Raw genomic sequence first — 12800 nt, forward strand, 5'->3', positions numbered from 1 at the left:
GGAAGAGCCTGCTGAAGAGCACACATGACCTAAGCCTGAGGCAGTGAACCACCTTTCAGCACAACAGTGACCCGAAGCATACAGCCTTGTTTTACGCTGGAGTGGCGTCAGCACAACTCTCCTTGAGTGGCAGAGAAAAAATCTTTGACTCAAACCTCTTCAAACATCTGTGGAGAGACAGATGCTTTCCATCGAGTGTGAAAAAGGTTAAATGTTTTGAATACTTAGTGACTGCTCACTGTTTATTGTAAGTGTCATTTAAAAGCAATGTGCATATGAGAAGCATCAAAATGTTCATAAAAACAACAACTATTATTTACTGACTCATTGTTCACCATGGTCCACCTGATAATAATCAGATAATTATTGGATTGTTGAAAATGGAACATATTAAGCAGCCATAGTCCCCCCACACTGGTGAACTCATTCAATTTTGGTTTTTAGGACTCATTATTAATTAATTCCTTTTAATGAGGCATAATAACAGCATTGCATGCTTGCACGCTCTGGTTTTTGTGTGGGAGATGATCAGTGTTTGACTTGATACTTGTCTTTAGCAGTAGAATAAACAGACTTGGTAGATTAATACAAAATGGTTTTCCACCTTGAAATGGTTTGAAAATTATTTAGTTTTTGTCGAGTTTGTATATTCAAAGCTGTAAAAAAATTTGACGTTGTAAGATGATACTCTGGTCGCTTATCTATGCGTTTCCGAACGAAAGAAACAGAGAAGTCCTGAGATTACACTTAAGTTTGAGTTCTCCTACGTCTATGTTACTGAGTGTCATTTGAATCAGGTGTTCAGTTTTGTGTAGCAGATGTAGAATGAAGCCATATAGGTAATGCCGGTCTGTTAATTGGTTGTATTACTTTGTTGCCGGCGGGGTAAAGATTTTGTTTTCACCTTGTGTGTGTGTGTGTGTGTGTGTGTGTGTGTGTGTGTGTGTGTGTGTGTGTTTGAGAGTGTCAATGCAAACCTCTTCTGAAAATGACCTACTGTACCACAGAGGTGGTTTTGAGTACTTCTCAAAGGAATATGTATACCATGTAAAAGTGTGTGCTTTAATTCAAAATGTAGGCAGAGCTTGAAAATGATTATGTTCTGACCAGAGAACATGGACGTACCTCTGACACATACAAAAATAGTCAACTCTAACTGTGCACATGTTCAAATGGTAGACAAACTTATAATAGTTCCCTCATGTCGAGAATATTATGCAGCAGTAATCCAATCATCTGTAGTAGGTAATTAATGTGGCATTAAGCAATAGAAGTCATTAAATGAAATGTAAACAAATGAAACTATTTCATTTTAATTACTTACAGGTCAGGCACTTGAGGCTCATCTAATAAATAATAATTATAATGTTTCTTTATACGTGTATCACAAATAAAGAAAATGTCAGAAGAGAAGTGGACAGACAGAGACATTTAAACACCTGCCAGCAAACCGCCATGTGGAAATTCCTGCTAGAATAGATGTCTCCACAATGTTTTGCTATGATGTCACTCACACATAAATACACACACACACTTGCACACACACGCGCACACGTATATGTATGCGAGTGCAGACAAGGTGAAAAGCATGCTGTCGTGTCTGGTAACAATAGGATATAACCTTAATGGAGAGCATTCTAGGGAAATGTAATGATGAGTAAATGGAGAATTTATGGAGGGTGGATGAGTGAAAAGTGGTCGTCCGTGAAATAAAATAAGCCAAATTATGTCTGTGAGAGGAAATAAGGATGGAATCATTCCCACAGACAGAACCTTAATGTCTGTGCCTCTATGTAATTTCCTGTCCTCGATTTATTTATGTTAAATTCAAGGAAGGGCAGTAACAGCAAAAAGAAACTGACACAGTAGAAGAGAGGGAGGAGAGGAGGCTAGTGGGAAGAGTCAAAGTGTGTTTTAAAATTCTAGTCATTTTTGTTGTCACCCCATAGCAATGTGTCACTGTCAGATGCTTTATCTGTCAGCTGCACTCTTGCCCACAGACAGCCCTGGGCCCTGTGGGAGACTTCACAGTGGCTTTTTTTCCTTCTCCCCATGTTTGCCTGTGGCAGGTGTGGAGTCATCACAACTCTATTAGCTTCACCACAGCAATATAAACACATTAACCTGCAACTCTGAGGAATGCGCTCATTACCCTGCTAGAGGCTCCAAAGAAGCTCCGTAGACTGGTCTTCTAATGGTGGCCAGCCAATATGTGCATGAGATCAAACTGGACCCAAACAGTCCAAAAAGTAAATTAACTGTGTAGTTGTCTCATCTTTGTGAGTGCAAACCTTTTCATTCAACCTGAAGATCTGGAAACAACTCAAACTCCAGTTTAAATTGGACAGTAAAAAATATATCCTATTCAAATAAAACTAATTTAAAAGATAAATACATTTTGTCCAGTAGTTTGTTCCCCCGTCTCTCTCTTTCTCCCTCTACCCCCAATTCTCAATGATGATGATATCTCCCAGAGCTTAAATACAACTTTCTCCCCCAATCGGTCGAGGCTGAGGGCCGCCCACATTGAGTTCTGCTCGAGGTTTCTCTCCTTTAAAAGTTAGAGAGAGAAAGAGTTTCTCTGCACTGTCACCAAGTATTGCTTTTTGTGGGAGCTGTATTATTGCATGGTCTTGACCTTACTTTTTAAAGTGCCTTGAGATAATGTTATGGAAAAATTTATATTTTTAAATATTATTACAGCGCTGTTGTTATCTGGTATATACTGTCGTGCAGTTTTTCAGATGTGAAACTTGGAAAAAACACTATAACAAAGTTTGATGAGCCCATGACTGGACTGAATAAGCCTGGAGGGTTCATGGTTAAAATGGGTTATGTCCTCTATTATAAGTGTGGTCACTTTTTACCTTTAATATTGAGAAAACAACTGATTGACTTTTAATATAAATTTGCTCATTTTCACCTGTACAGCTGCATAGTTAACACATGCATTAAAATGAGGTAAGCAATTGAATGTTGAACAACAGGATATCTGTTTTAAGAAAATGTAATTTACATTAAAGTTTTCCTTTTGATTGTTCCTGTAATATTGTAAAAATGTTTTAAATAGTAGGATAGCAGTGGAGCAGAGTGGGTCTGTTCTTCTACTGTAGTGGGAAAGACTGGAGAGGAGGAGACAGCCTCTGTATCTCTGGTCATCTGAAGGATGGAAATTCACCGGGTATTTTTCAAAAGGAAGTAGCCAAAATAAAGAGTAGTGTCTAATATGATAACACAAACCATATCAGAGAGGGACTGACAGCTCATTTCATTATTTGTGAGACAATCAAGTCAGTGCTTTGTGTTAACCAGAACACATCTGCACTCCTACAGTGCCCTGTGGTATATTTACAAAAAAGAAAAAGCTTTCAGCATTTTCACTGCAACTGAAATAAATTAATGGCTTTTAGCAAAAGTTGAATGTTAAAGGCCTCAGTCATATGGCCTAGAACAAATAACTACCCTTGCCTGCTAATGCACACCACCAAACTAAAACATACATGTGACGCTAGTTTGTACTCACAAGTCAATTAGGCGTGTACAAAAGAGATGGAGAACAGACGAGGACCAGTGGGGAAAGGCTGTGGGTGGATTTCAGGCTCGAAGCTGCAACAGTCCCACGTGCTGCCCTGGCTGCTGACAACAGCTCTGACTGAAGCAGCCAGTCACTTCAATCAACCAAGTTAGCCAAACACTACCACAACGATAGCTATGCTAATGTTGCTAGCGTGCTAATCCACTAAGCAAGATGATCGTCCTATCACAGTAATTTGTGTGCTATCATGTTAATCATGATCATTGCTTTTACAGAATGAATTCAATTAGTGGAGCTTTAAAGACACTACCTGTAATAAAAACAGTCTTCTGCTTGTATCTGCATCTGCTTTGTATATGACCAGCCTCAGCTTGGTGTCACCTCTGCAATTTAAATAAAAGTGGGATTAAAATACTGCAAAAGAATATACCTGTGCTAATGAGAATGTAATCCCTGGGAGATTCCGTGCACAACTGACCTCAACATCGAAACTGCAATGCAAGCAAAATAGTTCAAAATGCAGCTGTTGGCTGGTAGTCATAGTGGAGCTGTGCCCAGGTCTACTGCCTGCTTCTCTGTCTGCTTTTAGTCGCCTATATCAGGACCTTTAACCATAGAATTCCAGGCACTCTAAAGCAAAAAATAACAAAAGCCTTTGTTAAATAAAATATGGCAAAGTAATCCAAATTCAAAAGCAATTCTGCGAGCCTTAAAATTCTCTGTTAAAAAAGCAATTCAAGTTAGGGTTATACAATGCAACATGGACCATTGTTCATCTGGATCCATTTCCTGTGGGTCTCTTCAGTCTTGTGTTGTTCTTGGGTCCATTCAGAACCAAACCTGGATGTGGCCTGTGTTAGATAAGTCACCAGTATGGACTTCTCATTGCCTCCAGTATCAGGTATTAAGTAGAGTAGGACCACTCTCTGCTGTGAAGCTTGCGAGGCTGTGTTAGAAAAAGATGAAATCCCCCTTCACTCTCCCCATCACTGGCATCTTTCAACAAAGGACCAGCATAATGGTTGGCCACAACTCTCACCCCTCTCTGCGGGCATTTCCATCTGCACCCTGATAGAGAGGCCTATTGGTGGAAGTCTGACTGGCTCACCACGGGAGGTTCGTCTACCTCCCTGGCTGTCCTCACTAATCCCTGTCTTAACAACTAGTGAGAGGACCAATCAGAAGATGGCTGGCAGGTCCTCCAAATCCTCCCGGGTCAGAGATAATTAGCCTGTAGATTTCTCTTTCTATCCACTCTCTGAACATGTCTGAGAACAGCACATTTTGCTGGGTCTCAGTGGAATTATGCAGGTGGAGAATGGTGAGGGTCAGCTCCTTGTGTCCAGGCATTCAGGCCTCTCCATGAGATCAAATGTGGGCTCCCTCCCCTCACTTTTTCGCCCCTGAGAATCCTGTATGTCTGCGTGGTGATTTGACAAAGATTAAAAGCTCTACAGCTCTGTTCAAGCAAAGCCACATTCTATTAGCTGTCGGTTTAACTTCTATCCCTGCTCAGTTATGTTCTGTTAACATGTTTCGCCATTGGTTGTTTTGGAAAAGCCAAATTCAATCTGGAAGGGAGCCACCTTGTGAGTACAGCTTTGGGTTGACTAAGACATTCATTGGCTTTTTCAATTACACTGCTAGCACAACAATGGAGATTTTTAGCATAGGTGCCCATTGACGATACTGGAAGTAGTAGCTTTGAGCCTTGAGCAAGTCAACTCATTTTACCTCCTACCAGAGGTATCACCCGTCTATAGGGCACGGTCACACATATGTGAGTCTGTAAATGGTGAACCTTGGGCTCCGTTCACTTCCAATCTGTGTAACAAGGAATCGAACAAAACATCGCTTCCTGTGATGAGGCAAATCATAGGGTGGCTTCGCACAGTTATTCATTGCTTACAGTTATAAAGAATCTTTCCTCTTTAACTGCCATTTCATCTTCTCTCACACTTTATTATTTCAGGTGCCACTGCCGCTTTCAGTGTCTCATCCTTTCAGCTCTGCATTTTCTAGTTTTATTAATCATGCTTAGAAATACCGACAGTTTTTCAAAGACTTGAGCACAATGCTTACTCAGAACTTTGCTCAATGACAATCATTCCCACAGACAATGATTCAGCCCTTTATATTTTGTGTGTAGTGTTGTTGAGTACCTTTTAAACGTTTGTTATTAGTCAAATGTTTTAGTATTGTTATTATTAGCCCTGTCTAGGCAAGCAGCACTAAAAGTTATTGAAGCTATTGTACATTACCATCAATGATATTACCCAACTTCAAGCCCCTTACTCCATTCCCCACCCATTCAAGAATCACATTAAGGTTGTGGAGAGCTGCTTTATTGCTTTTAGCTTTTCAATTAGCCTGGATAATTTGTGTCCACCTCCTTTAGATTAGATTTTAAATGAGAAACATGTTGTGCCATTAATTATCACAATTCCTATTTCGTGGACAAAGCTCTTTACACAACTGAAAAGAGAAGAAAGGCAATGCAAAAGATGGAGAGGAGAGAAAAATGCAAATTTGATGAGCAGCGCAGGGGACTGCTGGGTAGAGGACAGGCTAAGTGATTAGCTCAGTAATAGTGAGAAGGGCAATGACAGTGATATGGGCTTTTTGAGAGTACGATGTTTAGTCGGTTGGGGGTTGTCCATCAGACTTACTGATATGCTACTGTTTTCAATGTTGTGCTGAGATTCAGGTTCATATACTGTACTTCTGTTTGGTTCTGACCTGAGGTGAGACTGGTGAGCTACGGATGATGCTTTTTTGTGTGTTTTTTTTTGCCTTTGTCCAGCACCACAGCATCACTCCCCTCCCACCCAGCTGAGGAGCAAACACTTCACTCCCAGTCAGCTCGAAAAGTGGGTCAGGCCTCTGTGTAGCTTCTGCCGCTGCTGCAGTTTGTCTACAGCACTGCTGTTGCCTCTGGAATCCGTGTACTGCAGGACGTGCTTCTGCTGCATGATAGACCTGAAGTGCTGCAGGCGCACACAGCAGCAGACTCAGCACTGGTAATATACATTAATACACATTATATGTTGTGTATGTACATTTAGCTGAAGATAAAATCTTAAAATCAAGATTCTTTATAGCGAGGAGCTACAGAAATAACCTCTCAGTGCCATTATGTCTTTAGTGGTCATGGAAAACATAAGCTCGGCTCCTACAGCTCACAGAGCTTCCCTGTTGCCTGAATCAAATTAAGTTGGCAGGATGAATATGTCACTTGCTGCTGATCGGTCAGGACAGTCAGCAGCAAGCGTTGTGGGTGTATAATGTGCTAATTAGTGAGCATTTAGGCTGATTGTTTGATTCTGTTACCTGATCTATGACCATATCTGATCAATGAACCATATTTGGAATCTAACCAGACAGTTAGTGCCAGTTTTCTGTACTTCAAAGTTTTTTTACAATCACATAATGATCGGTATGGAAGAAAAACACTGTGGTTTGATGCCCAGCTGTAGAAACATGCCACAGAAAATGGCAGAAATTGCCTAAAGGTCTTCACCATTTTAGCTGATTGTGCTTTAGTTGTGAATATTCACAAACAAATTTACAGTGGACTAAAATATCACAAACTAATGAGCACGCAGTGAGTGTGAGCATGAGGTACAGCAGAATTCTTCAATGTTGAGCCACAGTTGACTTTGAGTTCAGATTATATATGTTGACATTATAGACCTTATAAAACCTGCTTTGGAAATGGTGCACTTGCAGGTCCTAGCATTAGAGTGAATCGGAGATCCAAACACTACACTGCAGTGTATGTCTGCATATACATATGTTTATGTGCTGATGTGCAGTCTTATCTACATGCTGTGTGCACGAAGTTCCTCTAGAGTCGTGTGCTGCTTAACATGTGATAATGACCCCGCCGGCTGAATTGAAATCAGATCACTGTGCTCCCTCGGGACACGCCGCATGTGTCTCTCATGTCAAGAAAAAGCCAGAAGCTGCTTCCTGCTGCAGGAGGGGGGAGGTTGCGGGAAGCAGGAGTAAGGAGTCTGAGCTTTTAAATGAGGCAGGAGCTTGATTAGCTGCGAGGTGTTTTTAGCCAGCCTCTGAGGAAGTGACTCGTGCATGTTTTGGTTTGACAGGCAGATGCAATGGTAAACCTCACGAGCCAGAGCAGGCTGGCAGTGTGTGGCACGCACATGCCAACCACCTCGGAATGAACGGTTTGAGCTGCACTCAAGGGCACACTTATTGCAGCACTTCTTTGTTCTGCTTGATTGCATATTTGACTGAAACTACATTATAATAAATCTTCTGTGGCATTTTCAGTTATTTTTAATGAATTCCACTTTGTTCAATAAACAGAAAGGCTATTAGAAACATTAAAACATCCCCTTTGTTTTAGACTACATTATTATTATACTGTAATATTAGCTGTTCCGATTTCTTAACAGAGCAGCCTCTATTTTAAAAGGGCTGCTGTGCTGCAGTCTCAGAAGAAAACACACCCTCAGGGTTTTTTATTTCACATCTCCACAATTCCAGCACACCGACATAATTGTAACCTGTTTTTTACCCAGAGCTGTTTGAATATTTCCTCCAACGGCTTTTGAAGTTGTAGCAATATAAATCTGTTCACTGATATATTCAGATAAGTAAATACATCTACAGAAACCAAAAATGCAATATATAATGAAGGTCTTCCAATTTAATGAAGGTCTTACACTTTACAGTCCTCGTTTTTATACCTGGAGGCATATGCTAGCCATATTATCACCTTAATCACTGTTTTTCATTCTGTATGAAGATTTTAAAATATCCAGGTGGAGTCAGTTTGATGTCGTACTGAGATAATTTAGCTCTGCTCTATTGGAAAAAAGGCCGAGAAGAAGAACAAGCCACAAACAAGACCAAACCATTACAAGCTATAACTTTTCATCACTAATAAATACCTGAAACAGTCTCAGGTATCACACAAAGACAGAAAGACAAGAAGTACAATAGTATATGTAACACTACAGCCAGTGAAATAGTTAAATTAGCTATTCTTTTAAGCTATATATGGAATATTTATGGTCTATATATATAGACCATGAATATTAGTTGTACTTTTCCCTGAGTACCTTTTGAAGGAAATTATAATGATCCTTCTTGATAAAATATACAGTAGAATTTATTTTAAAAAAGAATACTTTTTCAGCTCCATAGCCTAATCTTGCATGAGCTGTTGAATTCTATTGTATTGTATTTTATTGTATTCAAATGTACCGGCTGCTATGACGACTTAATGAATAAAGTAATCTATCTATCTGTGCTACTCATGGGATGCAGGATGAGATATAGAACAGCATTGACACAACATCAAAGGCAGCACAGAGGTGAAAACTGGTCACCATAATAATGCATAATAATGCTGAATTAATCATATAAGTGCAAAACATTCTGCAACCGCTGTTGATATTAACACATGTTACAAACTATCAGACCAAGGCTTTGGATTTCAAAGAATCACAAACAATTATTGAGTTTAGCTCTTAGGGCCAAGCTTAAAAATTTAAAAGGTTCATGATCTATGAACTAATTCTAACGTCTGGATGAGTGGCCATGGAATGACCCATAAGTATGAAACAATAATAGATATTTTTTTAACTAATAATGGACACTTAGATATTTCAAAGACCAAGATTTTGGGGTTTTCCCCAGTTCCCTATAAAGCTGGAGTCACAGCCACTGACTCCATCAGGAATGAAAAGTCACATGACCTTACCTTAAGACAAGCACACAATAGCTGCTGAGTACACTACCTATAACACCACTGTAATTATTATGTATAATTTATTTAGAAAGTAGCTTCAACCAAACCGGGTCAAGAGGCCGCAGCTCAAATCTTAAGCTAGTATAGTTTAAGGCAAATAGCTGGTCTTGCACACTCGCAGGCACATTTTTGAGGCAATTTAGAGGTCCACTATATAGGGGCCTTCACACAAGGTTGATTGGCTGCAGGGTTCACCGGATCCTTGGCTGTGTTACACTATGTCAAGCAGAAAACCTTGCCAATGTCCATGACAGCAGGAGCTTTATCATTGGCTTTGTCATTTGCCACAGGGTCAAGAACTTGCATTGGTGCCCATTCAAATTCGAGATGTTTGAATTTCCTGTCTCTTGTAACACATTTAATTCCCCGGCAGCCCACCACTCTTTCATAGTTGACAAGACGTGAGCCCATGACTGAAGTCGAAAATATTTCCTGGGATATCGGCTGATCTCACTCACAGTGGCTGCCCCATGGAGCATGACAAGAAACTAATAGCTGCTTGTTCGAACTGACCACAAAAACACACCTGCCCATCTACCCTGCACACGCACTTGCTTTCCAGACATTAGGCCAATTGAATCAGTCTTAACAGCCCCCTACCCTCCCATCAAGAGCTCCAGCAATTTAATCCATGTTTTGCACCTTTTGTAATTCCGCCTCCACTCAAACACCCCAAGATACTTGTAATTACTGACAATAATTGGGTTTGTGTCACAGCCTGGGCTGGACGGGACTCGGATGCGAGTGCATTTGTTGTGCTCGTTTGGCAGGATGACAGTGATCCAAAGCTGCAAAGACAACAAGCATGCCGCCTATTTAAATGTTTGGTGAAATCAAATTAAACGTGACACAAGGAGAGAAAAGGGGGAGTGGACCCCACAGCCTCAATGTGGCCTGGTTGTAATTGACTAGTGTGTGAAAGAAACACTGTTAATATGCAACAGTGTTTGTGACAGCGGCGTTAGCGTGTAGCTTTATGTTTCCATCAGTCAGGAGGGTTCACGGTTTCCCCTGTGCTCTGATTGCACAGGTTTACCATAGGACATTCACCCCCTGGCAGAGTAGTTACCCTCAGTGTTATTTGCGTGAACTGGAGTGATGTGTGTCAGTCAGAAATGGCTTATATAATTACAGTACAATGCATCACTTTTAAATTCATAGCATCAGAAGCATTGAGAACAGGTATTTCCAGATCAAATGATTTCTGCTCAGATTCCCAAAATCCGAATGGGGAAAGTGCAACCTTTCAAGACAATAAGCCTCAGACTGCTAGGGTAAAAACTGCAAAATAGGGAAAATGTAAAGCACCAACCTCAGCGGGCAGGTCCCTGGTGCCATTGTGTAATACAAAGTAAGTGTGCGAGGGGCATGAAGCAGAACTTTGTGCCCAGCAGAACCAGAGCCCTTGTAAGTACATGTTTGAAATAATATCACTGCTTATTGTTTACACCTACATTTACTGTATGTCTAAGAGGCTCCGCTCCGCTGCAACACCGTCTCTTGGATCGTTGCCTAGACTGCGAGCACAGAGAGTTTCAGCGGATGGAGAAGCACAGCACTGCCAAGGTCTGTGGGGAGCACAGGCAGGGCCGTGGGTCGAGACCTTGGCTGACCACTGCACCGGTCCCAGCGTCCTCTAGACTTGTCCAGCTGTACAAATGAGCACCAGAGCAATGCTGCCAATGACCAGGCCAAATCACACACGTGCGTCCGAGGCAGCGTCCCTACACCTGTTGTGGTCAGTGTGTTTACGTTCAGGCTTTGTCATGGCCAGTTCCCTCTGCCATGTGTCTGTGTGATGTGGTGTTGCAGACAGCATCCTCTGGAGCCATCTGTTTGGCCTCGGCCAGCTGGAGGCTCAGGTTCACAAATCTCTGTCTCATTCCCTGGTCCTCGGTTGGCTTTATAGAGAGCAGGAGCTGATCAATGAGGGAAACTTGGAAGTCCAGCAGGAATGGATTCCATGGCCAGTATCCAGCAATCATACGGGAGCTTTTGTGCTCATATGGTTCCACATCCAACCTGACACTCTGCAACAAAACCACCAGTACCTACTATTGTGTGTTTGGTGTATGGAACACAAAAACATTAAAAAGTCTTTCTGTTGAAATCTAGTTATAAATTAATTTGATATATCGGTTTAATGAATCATACCTTTTTATTATAGAGATCGTTTTTGTTATTTTGTAACACTTTTTACCTGGATTATTAAACAAAATATAATTAGTTATTTATCAGGGACACAATTATTTACAATATTGGACAAGTAGGTTCATACAGTCATATAAGCCACAATATGTGTCTTTGAAATCCGATTTTATCTCATTTAGCTGTTCAATATCTGATGTTCCCCTTTTTTTCCATTTAAACTTTCTAACAATCAACATTATTCCAACAGGATTTGTTCAGGGTGATAGCAAAGTTTTAATAATATAGTAACCGAGCAAAGCCATTTGAGTTAATGCAACTTTTTCCACCCAATTTAAGAAATGACATAAAAGCCAGAGATTATATTGCTTCAAGATGCCTGCACCCATCATCATATGTATATTGACGAAGTAATTAAAAATAATAATAATGCCATGCTAACATTTCACTAAGACAACAGAAAAACAAATTATTATAAATAAATAAAAAACCCGAAATATCACTTCAATTCGTTCATCATGGGAGAGAATGTTTTAAAATACTGGGTGGCATTCTTTTGTGTGGTATGCTCTAATGTAATTGTAACTTGTTTTTTTCATCAATGCACAATATTTAGGAGCAGCATGCTCTCTCTCACATTCTCACTGGTATCTCCCCCAGCACACTTCCTCAACTAGCGAACCTTTGAGATCCCTCTCTGTGATCCTTGAGGACTAAGAAGTCTTTGGGCCTGTCATATTTAGTCCATATCCCAAGGGTCCTGGTATTTTTTGCCATGTTCTTCCTCGACGCAAGGTATTAATCCTCATTAGGCTGCAGTGAGGCTCCCATTGACTGCTCCGAGGTCTTTGAACCTGGCGGGTTTGCCTTCTGTTTTCTGAGTTGTGAATAGCGGCCCAGTTCTGTCCAGGGAGAGCCGCCACTACCCTGAGGACAAGATGAGGAGCTGAGGAAACTGGAAGCCTGCTGTTTCCACTGAGGACGTCTGATCTGTATTACTGTGTTCTCTTTCTCTTCAATCTGTTCAAATGGTGATTTAGTCCACGTCTGCCATTCCATTGCTTGCTTAAATATCATAGTTTTACCATTGTTTGCAAGCACATATTATCGTGCCAGTCATTCAATTTAGATTCTATGGTTCACTGTCACTGAGCTCATAGGATGGAGATAAGAGAGAAGTTACATATTTTTCAAAATAGAATACAGATTTTTTAACGCTAAAGTATATGGCCCTCATGTTATTTTGTTTAGGAACGGAGGAAGGATTTTCTAATTTTATAAACTTTTTTTTTTAAAAGCGAATCTGTCTCACAGTTTATTTGACGGGTGTTATTG

The sequence above is a fragment of the Pleuronectes platessa genome, chromosome 17 (genome assembly GCF_947347685.1).
Source record: "Pleuronectes platessa chromosome 17, fPlePla1.1, whole genome shotgun sequence".
Classification (NCBI taxonomy): Eukaryota; Metazoa; Chordata; class Actinopteri; order Pleuronectiformes; family Pleuronectidae; genus Pleuronectes; species Pleuronectes platessa.